We start from the raw sequence: 18,048 nt of genomic DNA, 5'->3' as shown, positions 1-18,048 counted from the left end.
TTGAATTGAGAGCTTCTTTTAATTTTGAAATTTTGAGACTTCATTGAGAGCTAGGAATTGAGATTTCAGGGAATTGGGGAGGAGAATTGATCTCTCTTCTTCCTCGTTCTGCTTGAGCATTTTTACTTTTCTTGTTTGAGTCTTGGGTGTGAAGAATTGAGGAATTTCTGTCTCAATCTCCATTCAAGATCTCTTTAATTCCTCTTCTGCATAATTAAGTTCAATTACATTTTCTTTACTGCTTCTTCTTTAAATTCTTGTTAATTGCTCTGTGAACTTGGATCTGGGAAGGCAATTGAGATCTAGACTTTGCTATCTACTCTCTGGAGTCCTGAGACCCATTTTCCTTTTGGTTCTTCTGTGAACCCCTGCTGCAATTTACTTTTCCTTTCTGTTTGAGATCTAACAGAACTCAAATCATTTCTTGCTTTGATAATTGTTGCAATTTAATTTCCCTTGCTTGAATTCTGAAATCCCAGTCCTCAATCCCTTTCCATTCAAGCAATTTATATTTCTTGCACTTTAAGTTACTGCAATTTACATTTCTTGCACTTTAAGTTCAGTCATTTATTTCTTGTTCTTTAAGATTCAGCTCTTTTACTTTCATTTCTCTTTAATTTCTGCAATTCTTCCCTCCCCCTTTACATTTTCTGTCATTTACTTACTGTTGGATACAAATCACTCAACCAAAACTTGATTCGCTTGACTAAATCACCACTAAACTAAAATTGCTCAATCCTTCAATCCCTGGTGGATCGACCTCACTCCCGTGAGTTTTATTACTTGATGCGACCCGGTACACTTGCCGGTGAGTTTTGTGTTGGATCGTTTTTCACACATCAAGTTTTGGCGCCGTTGCCGGGGGATTGAAATAGATGACAATGATTAAGTGAAGTGGAGATCTAGATCAAGCACTTTTTCTTTATTTTTAACTAACACACTACTGTTTGAATTTTTGTTTAAACTAACTAAAACTTCATTCTAGCAATAGATTGAAGTTTCACTGGTTTTCTGGATCTGTGTGTTTCTTATTGTGTGTTTGTATGTCAGGTACAGAAGAGCTTCCCCTATTCTCTCTGAAATTGACCAAAGAACTCTTCGAAGAATAAGAAGAGCTGAAAAAGGGAAGAACGTTATTGGAGAGAAGAATCTGAGGAGGAGGGGCCAACAATAACCCACACAAAGAAGAGTACTGGCCTCCTACACATTTGCAAATGCTAGACATTGTGGGAGTAGCATTCTTACCCCTAATGTCAATGCAAACAACTTTGAACTAAAGCCACAACTCATCACATTGGTCCAAAACAACTGCTCTTTTGGAGGAGGGCCATTGGAGGACCCAAATCAACATTTATCTACCTTCTTGAGGATTTGTGACACTGTCAAAACCAATGGTGTACCTCCTGACAGTTACAAGTTGCTGCTCTTTCCATTCTCTCTCAGGGACAAAGCCACTCAATGGCTAGAAACATTTCCAAAGGAAAGCATCAACACTTGGGATGATTTGGTGAGCAAGTTTCTTGCCAAATTTTATCCCCCTCAAAGGATCATAAGATTGAAGACTGAGGTGCAGACATTCACTCAAATGGAGGCTGAAAATTTATATGAAGCATGGGAAAGATATAAGGCTCTGCTGAGGAAATGTCCACCAGAACTATTTACTGAGTGGGATAAGTTGCAGAACTTCTATGAAGGACTTACTCTGAAAGCTCAAGAAGCACTTGATCATTCAGCTGGAGGCTCATTACAACTCATGAAAACTACAGAGGAAGCTCAAAACCTCATTGATATGGTGGCCAACAACCAATATTTCTTGGCTCACCAAAGGCAACGCCAACCATCGCAAAGAAGAGGAGTAATGGAGCTGGAAGGAGTGGATTCAATTCTAGCTTAGAACAAGATGATGCAGCAGCAAATTCAACAATAATTTGAGCAAATGGCCAAAAGAATTGATAGCCTTCAAGTTGCATCAGTGAGCGCCACAAGCCAACCATCAACTACTTGGGGGCAAAATGAAGAAACTCAAGAGGAGCAACAGCAAGAGCAAGTCCAATACATGCACAACCAAAATCCCAGAACAAATGAAGTCTATGGTGATACCTACAATCCATCTTGGAAGAACCATCCCAACCTCAAATGGGGAGACAACCACAATCAAACTCAGCAGCCATGGCAAAGGAACTCAACTCAAAACAATTGGAAAAACACAAACCACAACAACTAGCAAAACACTAACCAAAACACATACAGAAAACCACAAAACACTTACCCCAACTCAAACCATTATCCACCCAATAACCAACCAACTAACCAAAACACCTACCATCATCCATCAACACCCCAAAACCAACCAATTTCACAAGAATCTCAGAGGATTACTAATCTAGAGATGCTCATGGAGAAGATGATGAAGAACCAAGAACTGACAACAAAGAACCAAGAAGCTTCCATGAAGAGCTTAGAAAGGTAGATTGGACAAATCTCCAAGCAGATTTCTATTGAAAGACACCCAATAACCAACCAACTAACCAAACACTACCATCATCCATCAACACCCCAAAACCAACCAATTTCACAAGAATCTCAGAGGATTACTATTAGAGATGCTCATGGAGAAGATGATGAAGAACCAAGAACTGACCAACAAGAACCAAGAAGCTTCCATGAAGCTTAGAAAGGTAGATTGGACAAATCTCCAAGCAGATTTCTATTGAAAGACCTTCAGCTCACTACCAAGTGACACCATTCCTAATCCAAAAGAAGAATACAAAGTCGTGCAATTAGGAGTGGAAAGACATTGGTGATGGCAACCAAAGAGCAACCAAAACTTTAGGGAGAATGACAAAGAGCCAAAAGAATAGATGGAGCTAACAACAAGGACATAACAAGCAAGAATGTCCCAGAAAAGCTCACAAAAGAACAACCACCACAAAGTCTAAAGAAGGAAAGCAGATCATGGAAGAATCAAATCCAAAACAGCAGCAAGTGGAAGAGTCTTACATCCCACTACCCTATCCACAAAGCATTCCAAAAAGAAGCAAGGATCAACATTTCCACAAATCCTTGAGACTTTCAAGAAGCTAGAAATCAACATACCTTTGGCTGAGGCATTGGAGCAATGCCTCTATATGCCAAGTTCTTAAAGGAGCTCATCAAAAGAAAAGAAGTTGGAATGAGAAGGAGACTGTAATGCTTAGTGAAGAATGCAGTGCACTAATCAAAAAAGGGCTCCCTCCCAAGCTTGAAGATTCTGGAGGTTTCTTCCTACCCTGCACTATTGGAAGCCTATTCATCAACAAGGGGATGTGTGACTTAGGAGCAAGTATAAATCTAATTCCATCTTCCTTAGTGAAAAAGCTTGGCATAGGAGAGGTGAAACCAATACAGATGTCCTTGGAATTGGTGGACCAATCAGTGGTATATCCTAAAGGGTTGATTGAGAACCTTTTAGTTAAGATTGACAAGTTCATCTTTCCGACAGACTTTGTGATCCTAGATTCAGCAGAGAATGAGAATGACTCCATAATACTTTGTCGACCATTTTTGGCCACTGCTAGAGCCATTGTAGACCATAGAGCAGAGAGCTAACTCTCAGGATGCCATGAAGAGAGCATCACCTTGAAAGTGTTTCCAGAATCACAAAGTAATGAAGAAACAAGCAAGACAAGTGACTGTCCTCCAAGGCAAGTAACCAACACACAGTAGAACAGAAGAGTGAGCAGGTACAAGGAGGGGAAAGAAATTCAAAAAGAGCCATGATAAACAAAAGGGAGGAATCACAACTCGAGTCACTGTCAAAGGAGACAGATCCAAGGAAGAAAAGAAGAAAACCAGGAAGAAGGTTTACAAAGGGTGGAAGAATAAAAATTCCAACTGAAGGATTTTCCAAAGGTGACAAAGTACAATTAGTATATCAACAGCTGGGAACAGAAGATCATTACACTGTCAACCAAGTACTCTCTTGAGCACATTGAAATTGAGCATCAAGGCACACAGAGAAAGCTTACAGTGAGAGGAGACAAGTTGAGACATCACCAGCATCAACCACCTTAAAGGGAGTTCAATGTCAAGCTAGTGACAATAAAAGAGCGCTTCATGGGAGGCAACCCATGATTTAAGATTCCTGTCCTTTCTTTTATCAATAAGTTATGATTACTGAGCATGATTTGAACTTTCATATAAATGCATACATTGTTTTGAAGCACATGTCAGACTTCTAAGTTTGTGGGTGTCTTAAGGCACACCCAAGTTTATTTTTCAAAAAAAGGGGGGGTTATTCTTAGAACATAGCATAGTCCTTTTTGATGAAGATATGACCAAACACTAAGTTTGGTGTCTGCATGTGTAACAATATTCAGAAGATCATTTCCTATTCATGGAATCAAAATCATACAGAGGGATCATGCATCATTAATTTTTTTTGGAATATAAAATATATATATATATATATATATATTATATATATATATATATCAATTGTGAAGAATTTACTGCATTGCTAAGCCATCTTCTCAGTAAGATAAGTTTGGTGTTCACCAACCTTTAGCAATTCTAATTAAGGGACACAATTGATCATTTATGAAAAAGAAACAAAAACATTTCTTCTTTATTTCAATTCACTTACCAACGTATACATTCATATCCTAAGGCTAGCTGTTTGGTTTATTCAGGAGAAAGAGATTGAGACAAAAATAAGGAGGGGCCACGGCTAGGACAAGCTAAGTGAGGAGTGGTCACATGTGCCTAGAAAATCGTGCTCCTTGGGAAGCAGAATTTGCATGCATGCATCATCGAACACCTAAATGCATGCAACCAATAAGAGAATCCTCGTCAAAGCCTCAACAATGCATGCAGACCATTCAATCCATGAACCTTTTGTATATCAACTCAATCTCAACCCTTCATGGCACCAACAAACTCCTTCTCATTCATTATGGTTTGTTAGAAAGTTTGAAGAGTTTGCCTATAAATAGCCGTTAGCACTAAATGGTTTACACATTCATTCAAGCTACCTTCACCTATAAGCCATAATCTCCTCTACTCCCAAAACTAAAGCCAACAATTCCCCTATCTTACACAACAAAACCGAGCATCATCCCAAACACAACATATTTTTCCTCTACTCCCACTTTTCCCTTCTTCTCACCTTAAATCTAATGGCCTCTTCAAGTTCAAAAAGAAGGCCGGGAAAGGAACCAATGGTGACCGAGCCTCCATCATATGATGCAAGAAAATTTAGGTCCCAATTCCATGAAGGAAGATCTCATAGGTTCATGAAGACAAAGAATGTCATCTATGAAAGGCCTTGAGTTGAAGGACGGGGAATACCCCATCATGAGGCAAATCACTAAAGAAAGAAGGTGGGAACTTTTATGTGCTCCTCTTGTTGACATCAGTGCAGTTGATGAGCGGATAATTTATACGCTTTTTGGCATTGTTTTTACGTAGTTTTTAGTAAGTTCAAGCTACTTTTAGGGATGTTTTCATTAGTTTTTATGATAAATTCACATTTCTGGACTTTACTATGAGTTTGTGTGTTTTTCTGTAATTTCAGGTAATTTCTGGCTGAAATTGAGGGTTTTGAGCAAAACTCTGAAAAAAGGTTGACAAAAGGACTGCTGATGCTGTTGGAATCTGACCTCCCTGAACTCGAAATGGATTTTCTGGAGCTACAGAACTCCAATTAGCGCGCTCTCAACGGCTTTGTAAATTAGACATCCAGAGCTTTCCAGCAATATATAATAGTCCATACTTTATTCAATTGACGACGTAACTTGGCGTTGAACGCCAAGTACATGCTGCTGTCTGGAGTTAAACGCCAGCAAACGTCATGATCCGGAGTTGAACGCCCAAAACACGTTATAACTTGGAGTTCAACTCCAAGAGAAGCCTCAGCTCGTGGATAGATCAAGCTCAGCCCAAACATACACCAAGTGGGCCCCGGAAGTGGATTTATGCATCAATTACTTACTCATGTAAACCCTAGTAGCTAGTCTAGTATAAATAGGACATTTAACTATTGTATTTAGACATCTTTTGATCAATTTAGCTAAAGAACATCTGGGGACGATTAGTTCTCAGATCATGGGGGCTGGCCATTCGGCCATGCCTGAACCTTTCACTTATGTATTTTCAACGGTGGACTTTCTGCACACCATAGATTAAGGGTGTGGCGCTCTGCTGTACCTCAAGTTTCAATACAATTACTATTACTTTCTATTCAATTCTCTTTATTCTTATTCTAAGATACGTTGCACAACACTTTGATGAATGTGATGATCTGTGACACTCATCATTCTCACCCATGAACGCGCGTGATTGACAATCACTTCCGTTCTACCTTAGGCCGGGGCATATCTCTTAGATTCCCAGAATCTTTGTGGTATAAGCTAGATAGATGGCGGCATTCATGGGGATCCGGAAAGTCTAACCTTGTCTGTGGTATTCCGAGTAGGATCCCGGGATGAATGACTGTGACGAGCTTCAAACTCCTGAAGGCTGGGCGTGATGACAAACGCAAAAGAATCAATGGATTCTACTCCAACCTGATTGAGAACCGACAGATGATTAGCCGTGCTTGACAGAGCATTTGGACCATTTCACTGAGAGAGGGATGTAGCTATCAACAAGGGTGATGCCTCCAGACGATTAGCCGTGCAGTGACAGCGCATAGGACCATTTTCCGAGAGGATTGAAAGTAGCCATTGATGATGTGTGCCTACATACAGCTTGCCATGGAAAGGAGTAAGAAGGATTGGATGAAAGTAATACGAACGTAGAGATTCGAAAGGATTCTAGCATCTCCATACACTTATCTGAAATTCCCACTATTGAGTTACATAAGTATTTCTATCCCTTTTATTTTCTTTTTATTATTAATTATTGAAAACCCATAAAACAATTTAATCTGCCTAACTGAGATTTACAGAGTGACCATAGCTTGCTTCATACCACAATCTCTGTGGGACGACCCTTACTCGCGTAAGGTTTATACTTGGACGACCCAGTACACTTGCTGGTTAGTTGAACGGAGTTGTGAAAAGAAAGTGCTGAGTTAATGTTTTTATGCACATACCAAAGAGCTAATATTGTTGATCACAATTTCGTCCACCAAGTTTTTGGCGCCGTTGCCGGGGATTGTTCGAGTATGGACAACTGACGGTTCATCTTGTTGCTCAGATTAGGTAATTTTCTTTTCAAAAATCTTTTTCAAAATTTTTCTTTTATTTTTCGTTTTTCTAAACTTTGTTTTCGAAAAAATTAATAAAAATACAAAAAAAAAATCATAAAATCATAAAAATCAAAAATATTTTGTGGTTCTTGTTGGAGTCTTGAGTCAATTTTTAAGTTTGGTGTCAATTGCATGCTTTAAAAAAATTTTTCTCGCATTTTTCGAAAATTCCATGCATCCATAGTGTTCTTCATGATCTTCAAGTTGTTCTTGATAAGTCCTCTTGTTTGATCTTGATGTTTTCTTGTTTTGTGTTGTTTGTTGTTTTTCATGTGCATTTTTCGTTTGTTAGAGTCCATGCATTAAAGATTTCTAAGTTTGGTGTCTTGCATGTTTTCTTTGCATCAAAAATTTTCAAAAATATGTTCTTGATGTTCATCATGATCTTCAAAGTGTTCTTGGTGTTCATCTTGACATTCATAGTGTTCTTGCATGCATTCTTGTTTTGATCCATAAAGAAAAGAGAAAAACACAAAAATGACGTTTTTAATTTTTCTCTCTCATAATTAAAAATTTAAAAATCAAAAAAATATCTTTTCCTTATTTCCCTCCAAATTTTCGAAATTTTGGGTTGACTTAGTCAAAAATTTTCAAAATTAGTTGTTTCTCACAAGTCAAGTCAAAATTTCAATTTTAAAAATCTTATCTTTTCAAAATATTTTTCAAAAATCATATCTTTTCCATTTTTTTTTCTTATTTTTCGAAAATTTCAAAAATCTTTTTCAAAATATTTTCAAAATCTTTTTCTTATCTTTATATCAAATTTTCGAAAATTAGCTAACAATTAATGTGATTGATTCAAAAATTTGAAGTTTATTACTTGCTTGTTAAGAAATGTTCAATCTTTAAGTTCTAGAATCTTATCTTTTAGTTTCTTGTTAGTAATTAATTTTAATTTTAAAATTAAATCTTTTTCAAACATATCTTATCTTATCTTTTATATCTTATCTTTTTCAAAATTTTATCTTTTTCAAAATTTGATTTCAAAATATCTTATCTAACTTCTTATCTTCTTATCTTTTTCAAATTTGATTTTAATATCTTTTTCAATCAACTAACTAACTTTTTGTTTGTTTCCTATCTTTTTCAAAACCAACTAACTACTTTTTCCTCTCTAATTTTCGAAAATATCTCACCTCTTTTTTTCAAAAATTCTTATTGTTTCATGTTTTAATTTTAATTACATCTTATCTCTAATTTTCGAAAATCACTAACCCTTTTTTTTAAAAAATTATTTTCGAATTCTCTTCTCCTTATCTATTTAATTATTTAATTACTAACACTTCTCTTCACCTCTCTTCATCCAAAAATCCGAATCCATTCTTCTACCCCCTTCTTTTCCTACTAACATAAGGGAATCTCTATACTGTGACATAGAGGATTCCTCTTTCTTTTCTTGTTTTCTTCCCTTTCATATGAGCAGGAACAGGGAAAGAGGCACTCTTGTTGAAATAGATCCAGAACCTGAAAGGACTTTGAAGAGGAAATTAAGAGAAGCTAAATTACATTATTCTAAAGGTAACCTTTCAGAAATTTTCGAACAAGAGAAGGAGATGGCAGCCGAAAATAATAATAATGCAAGGAGAATGCTTAGTGACTTCACAAAGCCAACGTCCAAGTTTGATGGAAGAAGCATCTCCATTCCTGCCATTGGAGCCAATAATTTTGAGCTTAAGCCTCAACTAATTGCTTTAATGCAACAAAACTGCAAGTTTTATGGACTTCCATCTGAAGATTCTTATCAGTTTTTAACTGAGTTCTTGCAGATCTGTGAGACTGTAAAGACGAATGGAGTTGATCCTGAAGTCTACAGACTCATGCTTTTCCCTTTTGCTGTAAGAGACAGAGCTAGAATATGGTTGGATTCACAACCTAAGGATAGCCTGGACTCCTGGGATAAGCTGGTCACTGCCTTCTTGGATAAATTCTTTCCTCCTCAAAAGCTGAGCAAGCTGAGAGTGGATGTTCAAACCTTCAAACAAAAAGATGGTGAATCCCTCTATGAAGCTTGGGAAAGATACAAGTAGCTGACCAAAAGATGTCCATCTGACATGTTTTCAGAATGGACCATATTAGATATATTCTATTATGGTCTATCTGAATTTTCGAAAATGTCATTGGACCATTCTGCAGGTGGATCTATTCACCTGAAGAAAACGCCTGAAGAGGCTCAAGAACTCATTGACATGGTTGCAAACAACCAATTCATGTACACTTCTGAGAGGAATTCCGTGAATAATGGGATACCTCAGAAGAAAGGAGTTCTTGAAATTGATGCTCTGAATGCCATATTGGCTCAGAACAAAGTGTTGACTCAACAGGTCAACATGATCTCTCAAAATTTGAATGGATGGCAACATGCATCCAACAGTACTAGAGAGGCAGCTTCTGAAGAAGCTTATGATCCTGAAAACCCTGCCATGGCAGAGGTTAATTACATGGGTGAACCTTATGGAAACACATATAACTCATCATGGAGAAATCATCCAAATTTCTCATGGAAGGATCAACAAAAGCCTCAACAAGGCTTTAACAATGGTGGACACAATAGGCTGAGCAATAGCAAGCCATATCCATCATCTTCTCAGCAACAGACAGAGAATCCTGAACAAAACACCTCTAATTTAGCCAATCTAGTCTCTGATCTGTCAAAGGCCACTTTCAGTTTCATGAGTGAAACAAGATCCTCCATTAGAAATCTGGAGGTACAAGTGGGCCAGCTGAGTAAGAAAGTCATTGAAATTCCTCCCAGTATTCTCCCAAGCAATACAGAAGAGAATCCAAAAGGAGAGTGCAAAGCCATTGACATAGTCAATATGGCCGAATGCACAAGGGAGGAGGAGGACGAAAATCCTAGTGAGGAAGACCTCCTGGGACGTCCCTCAAGCAAGAAGGAGTTTCCTATTAAGGATCCAAAGGAATCTGAGGCTCATATAGAGACCATAGAGATTCCATTAAATCTCCTTCTGCCATTCATGAGCTCTGAAGACTATTCTTCCTCTGAAAAGGATGAAGATGTGACTGGAGAGCAAGTTGCTCAATACTTAGGAGCTATCATGAAGCTGAATACCAAGTTGTTAGGTAATGAGACTTGGGAAAGTGAACCTCCCTTGCTCATTAGTGAACTGGATACATGGATTCAGCAAATTTTACCTCAAAAGAAACAAGATCCTGGCAAGTTCTTAATACCTTGTACCATAGGCACCATGACCTTTGCAAAAGCTCTGTGTGATCTGGGGTCAGGGATAAATCTTATGCCACTCTCTGTAATGGAGAAGCTGGGGATCATTGAGGTACAACCTGCCTTGTTCTCATTATAATTGGCAGACAAGTCATTGAGACAAGCTTATGGAATAGTAGAGGACGTGTTAGTAAAGGTTGAAGGCCTTTACATCCCTGCTGATTTCATAATCTTAGACACTAGGAAGGAAGAGGATGATTGCATCATCCTTGGAAGACCTTTCCTAGCCACAGCAGGAGCTGTGATAGATGTCAACAGAGGTGAATTAGTCCTTCAATTGAATGGGGACTACCTTGTGTTTAAGGCACATGGCCATCCCTCTGTGACAGAAGAGAGTAAGCATGAAGAGCTTCTCTCAGTTCAGAGTCAAGAAGAGCCCCCACAGTCAAACTCTAAGTTTGGTGTTGGGAGGCCACAACTAAACTCTAAGTTTGGTGTTAAGACCTCATATCCAAACTCTAAGTTTGGTGTTGGGACTATACAACATTGACCTGATCACCTTGTGGCTCCATGAGAGCCACTGTCAAGCTATTGACATTAAAGAAGCGCTTGTTGGGAGGCAACCCAATTTTATTTATCTAATTTTTATTTTATTCTATATTATTGTTATTTTGTGTTTTATTAGGTACATGATCATGAGGAGTCATGAAAAAAAATCAGAAAAATTAAAAACAGAGTCAAAAACAGCAGAAAAAAATTCGCACCCTGGAGGAAGCACAGGCTGGCGTTCAACGCCAGTGAGACGCATTTGGCTGGCGTTCAACGCCAGAACAGAGCATCATTCTGGCGCTGAACACCAGAAACAAGCAACATTCTGGCGCTGAACGCCAGGAATGTGCCTAAAGAAGAAAAACTGGCGCTGAACGCCAGTAACAAGCATGAATCTGGCGTTCAACGCCAGAAACATGCTTTACATGGGCGTTGAACGCCCAGAATGTGCACCACACGGCGTTTAAACGCCAGAATGGTGTGCAAAGGCAATTTACATGCCTATTTGGTGCAGGGATGGAATTCCTTGACACCTCAGGATCTGTGGACCCCACAGGATCACCTCAGGATCTGTGGACCCCACAGGATCCCCACTTAACATATTCCCACCTTACCTCCTAATCCTATTTTTGTGATTTATATTCCCCATGTCACACTTCCCAACAACTTCAATCTCTGAATCTCTCTTCCCAATAAACACTCTTTCCCAAAACCCTTCACCAATCACCTCAATCTCTCTTCCCAATTACCCCCTTCACCACTCACATCCATCCACTCTTCCCCATAAACCCCACCTACCTTCAAAAATTCAAAAACATCTTCCCACCCAATCCCACCCTAAATGACCGAACATTCACTCCTCCCTCTCCCTATATATACCCTTCCATTCTACTTCATTTTCACAACACACAACCCCCTCTTCCTCACCTTGGCCGAACTTACCTCCCTCACTCTCCTCCAATTTCTTCTTCTTCTTCTTCTCTTCTTTCTTCTCTTGCTTGAGGGCGAGCAATATTTTAAGTTTAGTGTGGTAAAAGCATAAGCTTTTTTTGTTTTTCCCATTACCATCAATGGCACCTAAGGCCGGAGAATCCTCTAGAAAAGGAAAAGGGAAGACAAAAGCTTCCACCTCCGAGTCATGGGAGATGGAAAGATTCATCTCCAAGAGCCATCAAGACCACTTCTATGATGTTGTGGCAAAGAAGAAGGTGATCCCTGAGGTCCCTTTCAAGCTCAAGAAAAATGAGTATCCGGAGATCCGACATGAAATCTGAAGAAGAGGTTGGGAAGTCCTAACCAACCCCATGCAACAAGTGGGAATTTTAATGGTTCAAGAGTTCTATGCCAATGCATGGATCACTAGGAACCATGATCAAAGTATGAACTCGAGTCCAAAGAATTATCTCACAATGGTTCGGGGAAAATACTTAGATTTTAGTCTGGAAAATGTGAGGTTGGCATTCCACTTGCACATGATGCAAGGAGATGAACGCCCCTACACTAGAAGGGTCAACTTTAATCAAAGGTTGGACCAAGTCCTTATGGACATATGTGTGGAAGGAGCTCAATGGAAGAGAGACTCCAAAGGCAAGCCAGTCCAACTAAGAAGAGTGGACCTCAAGCCTGTGGCTAGAGGATGGTTGGAGTTCATTCAACGCTCCATCATTCCCACTAGCAACCGATCTGAAGTTACTGTGGATCGGGCCATCATGATTCATAGCATCATGATTGGAGAGGAAGTAGAAGTTCATGAGGTCATCTCCAATGAAATCTACAAAATAGCCGACAAGCCCTCACCCATGGCACGGCTAGCTTTTCCTCACCTTATTTGCCATCTATGTTACTCAGCTGGAGTTATCATAGAAGGAGACATCTCCATTGAAGAGGATAAGCCCATCACCAAGAAGAGGATGGAGCAAGCAAGAGAGACCCTTCACGGTTCTCAAGAGATGCATGAGGAAGCTCATCATCAAGAAATCCCTGAGATGCCTCAAGGGATGCACTTTCCTCCCAACAACTATTGGGAACAACTCAACACTTCCTTAGAAGATTTGAGCCACAATGTGGAACAATTAAGGGTGGAACATCATGAGCACTCCATCATTCTCCAAGAAATAAGAGAAGATCAAAGAGCAATGAGGGAGGAGCAACAAAGGCAAGGAAGGGACATAGAAGAGCTTAAGAACATCATTGGTCCTTCAAGAAGAAGACGCCACTAAAGGTGGATTCATTCCTTGTTCTTTATTTTTTTCTGTTTTCGGTTTTTAATGTTGTGTTTATCTATGTTTTGTGTCTTTACTTCATGATCATTAGTATGTAGTAACTATGTCTTAAAGCTATGAATAAATTCCATTAATCCTTCACCTCTCTTAAAAGAAAAATGTTTTAATTCAAAAGAACAAGAAGTACATGAATTTCGAAAATTGTCCTTGAATTTAGTTTAATTATATTGATGTGGTGACAATATTTTTTGTTTTCTGAATGAATGCTTGAACAGTGCATATTTTTGATCTTGTTGTTTATGAGTGTTAAAACTGTTGGCTCTTGAAAGAATGATGAACAAAGAGAAATGTTATTGATAATCTGAAAAATCATGAAATTGATTCTTGAAGCAAGAAAAAGCAGTGAATAGCAATGGCGAAAATAAAAGTTAGAAAGAAAAAGAAAAAGCAAGCAGAAAAAGCCAATAGCCCTTAAAACCAAAAGGCAAGGGTAAAAAGGATCCAAGGCTTTGAGCATCAACGGATAGGAGGGCCCAAGGAAATAAAATCCAGGCCTAAGCGGCTAAACCAAGCTGTCCCTAACCATGTGCTTGTGTCATGAAGGTCCAAGTGAAAAACTTGAGACTGAGTGGTTAAAGTCGTGATCCAAAGCAAAAGAGTGTGCTTAAAAGCTCTGGACACCACTAACTGGGGACTCTAGCAAAGCTGAGTCACAATCTGAAAAGGTTCACCCAGTTTTGTGTCTGTGGCATTTATGTACCCGGTGGTAATACTGGAAAACAAAGTGCTTAGGGCCACGGCCAAGACTCATTAGTAGCTGTGTTCAAGAATCAACATGCTTAGCTAGGAAAGTCAATAACACTATCCAAAATTCTAAGTTCCTAAGAGACGCCAATCACTCTAAACTACAAAGGAAAAAGTGAGATGCCAAAACTGTTCAGAAGCAAAAAGCTACAAGTCCCGCTCATCTAATTATAATTAATATTCATTGATATTCTGGAATTTATAGTATATTCTATTCTTTTTATCCTAATTGATTTTCAGTTCCTTGGGGACAAGCAACAATTTAAGTTTGGTGTTGTGATGAGCGGATAATTTATACGCTTTTTGGCATTGTTTTTAGGTAGTTTTTAGTAAGTTCAAGCTACTTTTAGGGATGTTTTCATTAGTTTTTATGATAAATTCACATTTCTGGACTTTACTATGAGTTTGTGTGTTTTTCTGTAATTTCAGGTAATTTCTGGCTGAAATTGAGGGATTTTAGCAAAACTCTGAAAAAAGGCTGACAAAAGGACTGCTGATGCTGTTGGAATCTGACCTCCCTACACTCGAAATAGATTTTATGGAGCTACAGAACTCCAATTGGCGCGCTCTCAACGGCGTTGTAAAGTAGACATCCAGAGCTTTCCAGCAATATATAATAGTCTATACTTTATTCGGAAATTGATGACGTAACTTGGCGTTGAACGCCAAGTACATGCTGCTGTCTGGAGTTAAACGCCAGCAAAACGTCATGATCCGGAGTTGAACGCCCAAAACACGTTATAACTTGGAGTTCAACTCCAAGAGAAGCCTCAGCTCGTGGATAGATCAAGCTCAGCCCAAACATACACCAAGTGGGCCCCGGAAGTGGATTTATGCATCAATTACTTACTCATGTAAACCCTAGTAGCTAGTCTAGTATAAATAGGACATTTAACTATTGTATTAGACATCTTTTGATCACTTTAGATCTAAAGAACATCTGGGGGACGATTAGTTCTCAGATCATGGGGGCTGGCCATTCGGCCATGCCTGAACCTTTCACTTATGTATTTTCAACGGTGGACTTTCTGCACACCATAGATTAAGGGTGTGGAGCTCTGCTATACCTCAAGTTTCAATACAATTACTATTACTTTCTATTCAATTCTCTTTTATTCTTATTCCAAGATATACGTTGCACAACACTTTGATGAATGTGATGATCCGTGACACTCATCATCATTCTCACCCATGAACGCGCGTGATTGACAACCACTTCCGTTCTACCTTAGGCCGGGCGCATATCTCTTAGATTCCCCAACAGAATCTTCGTGGTATAAGCTAGATAGATGGCGGCATTCATGGGAATCCGGAAAGTCTAACTTTGTCTGTGGTATTCCGAGTAGGATCCCGGGATTGAATGACTGTGACGAGCTTCAAACTCCTGAAGGCTGGGCGTGATGACAAATGCAAAAGAATCAATGGATTCTACTCCAACCTGATTGAGAATCAACAGATGATTAGCCGTGCTGTGACAGAGCATTTGGACCATTTTCACTGAGAGGATGGGATGTAGCTATCAACAAGGGTGATGCCTCCAGACGATTAGCCGTGCAGTGACAGAGCATAGGACCATTTTCCCGAGAGGATTGAAAGTAGCCATTGATGATGGTGATGCCCTACATACAGCTTGCCATAGAAAGGAGTAAGAAGGATTGGATGAAAGTAATACGAACGTAGAGATTCGAAAGGATTCTAGCATCTCCATACACTTATCTGAAATTTCCATAATTGAGTTACATAAGTATTTCTATCCCTTTTATTTTCTTTTTATTATTAATTATTCGAAAACCCATAAAACAATTTAATCTGCCTAACTGAGATTTACAAAGTGACCATAGCTTGCTTCATACCAACAATCTCTGTGGGATCGACCCTTACTCGCGTAAGGTTTATTACTTGGACGACCCAGTACACTTGCTGGTTAGTTGAACGGAGTTGTGAAAAGAAAGTGCTGAGTTAATGTTTTTGTGCACATACCAAAGAGCTAATATTGTTGATCACAATTTCGTCCACCAGCAGTCATGATCAGGGAATTCTATGCAAATGCTGTAAAAGAGAACAAAGATAGTGTCCCCTATACGAGTTATGTCAGAGGAGTTGAAGTGAATTTCAGTCCAGCAGCCATCACAAGGGCCCTGAAGTTGAGAACCATAACTTATGCAGAGCCTAGTTATGAGACCAGATTGCAGATGGAAAACAATCCTGATGAGATCTTGCAAGGGTTATGTATGGAAGATACAGACTGGGAAAGAGATTCAAAAGGAATCCCAAGCCACTTGAAGAGAATAAATCTCACTCCTGTAGCCAATGGATGGTATGAAATAGTAAGGAGATCTATCCTTCCCACCGGAAACGCTTCTTGGGTCACAATCAAACGAGCACTCTTGACATACTGCATCCTACATGGAGGAGAAATCAACCTCGCACAACTCATATCCGACAGTATTCAAGAGATGGCCAACAGCACAAGCAAATCAAGTGGTCTTGGGCATCCAAGTACAATTCTCAGACTGTGCAATAAAGCTGGAGTAATCTTTCAAGATGAGGACACAGAAAAAGTGAAAAAAGGGAAAGGAATCACCAAGAGGAGCATGGAAGGGTTGAATGAAGAAGATGATCAAGAGGGAGTGGTAGCTCCCAGACAAAGAAGACCTCAAAGAGAGGGAGAACAAGAGCAAGCTCATGGTGCCATAGACATGAGCCAGCTACACAGAGCAATTGAAGAGCTATCTCAACAACTCATGCAAGCTCAACAAGAGCAAAATCAAGGGCGCCAAGAGCAATATCTAGAGCCCCATCCAGAGTTTCGGGAGCAATATGTGAGGGATAAAGAAGAGCGAGAAGCTTGGCAGCGTCAAATGGAGGAGAAGGAAGAGAGATGGCAACAACAAATGATGACTCAGCAGCAAGAATTTCAAGCACAAATTCTTAAAGGACAAAAAGAGCAATACAAAGAATTCAAAGAATCATATGATAAGCTGTACTTTAGTCAAGCTAAAATAGGGGAATATAGTCACAACCTGTATCAATGGAAGAATATTCATCACACCATGGGAGAAGTTAGATATGCGCAAAGAATGGAGAGTGATGAAAACATACAAGCAAGGTTGGAGTACCTGACCCATAATTTGCCAACACTCAATCCACAGATCAAGCCATTTGAGTAATGCCCTGAATTTGGAGCCAAGCAACAAGCAAGGTCTCATCACTATACGGAGGTAACATTTAACAGATTGGAAGAAGTTGGGCTCTCAGGACTCTTAGATTCTGTCTGGGATAGAAGATGTCCTGGTGAAGAAATTCGAGACTATTCCAAGCTAGGGAAGAGAAAGAAGAAAAAGGGAGAATCAAGCAGCAGCCACAACCATTAGAAGGTGGCAAAGTTCTTTCATACCTCTTCTTTCATACTTCTAATAAGGAGAAGCATGTCTGAAACATGATATGCCTCCACTATTTATTTCCTTTTTATTTCATTTTCTTGTACTTTTCCTTGTTCAATAAGTAGCTAGAGAAATGATCTGCATAATGCTTGTCATTCATCACTTAGCTTGAATTTTGTTTTGTTTCCCATATGCTTGAATAAAAGAGAATTGTTTGAATTAGAAAGTAAATATCCAATGTTGCATAAGTTAGAATGGAAGTTAATGGTGGTGTATGTGTTTGATTAAATGCATAACTCATAAAATAATTGCTGCATAATGTCATTTTCATTGAAGTGTGAGCTAGCTTGCTGTTATAAAGGTTCTTATCAGTAAAGAAAAAGCCCTTGAGAACAAAAATAAAACAGAAAGAAAAGGAAGAAGAAAAAGCCAATATGGCAAGAAAAACAAAGAATAAAGGCTGGACACCAATAGCTTGGACCCTAGGACACATGCCTGTGGTGTTCTTGTACTAGGATATGCTTGGATAAGTAAATTCTGAGGGGTATTTCAAAACCCGGTCACTTAGATCAACTGATTTGGGATGACCAATTGAAAGTCCACAATAAAGAGCAACCTAGATACAAAACATTTAGTTATCCAAAGAGATGCTAGGCATCAATGATCCTAGGAGGAAAT

The 18,048-nt window shown here is 39.1% G+C and overlaps 1 non-coding gene across 1 annotated transcript; it reads right to left on the bottom strand.

Annotated features, from left to right (window-relative positions):
- Nucleotides 1-9,180: 9,180 nt before the first annotated feature.
- LOC130972239 (small nucleolar RNA R71) lies at nucleotides 9,181-9,284 on the bottom strand. The gene has a single exon (XR_009083431.1). It is a non-coding gene; the product is annotated as a small nucleolar RNA R71 (small nucleolar RNA).
- Between the last annotated feature and the right edge of the window lie 8,764 nt (nucleotides 9,285-18,048).

The sequence above is a fragment of the Arachis stenosperma genome, chromosome 3 (assembly GCF_014773155.1).
Source record: "Arachis stenosperma cultivar V10309 chromosome 3, arast.V10309.gnm1.PFL2, whole genome shotgun sequence".
Lineage (NCBI taxonomy): Eukaryota > Viridiplantae > Streptophyta > Magnoliopsida > Fabales > Fabaceae > Arachis > Arachis stenosperma.
This window is presented reverse-complemented; position numbering and strand designations above follow the sequence as displayed.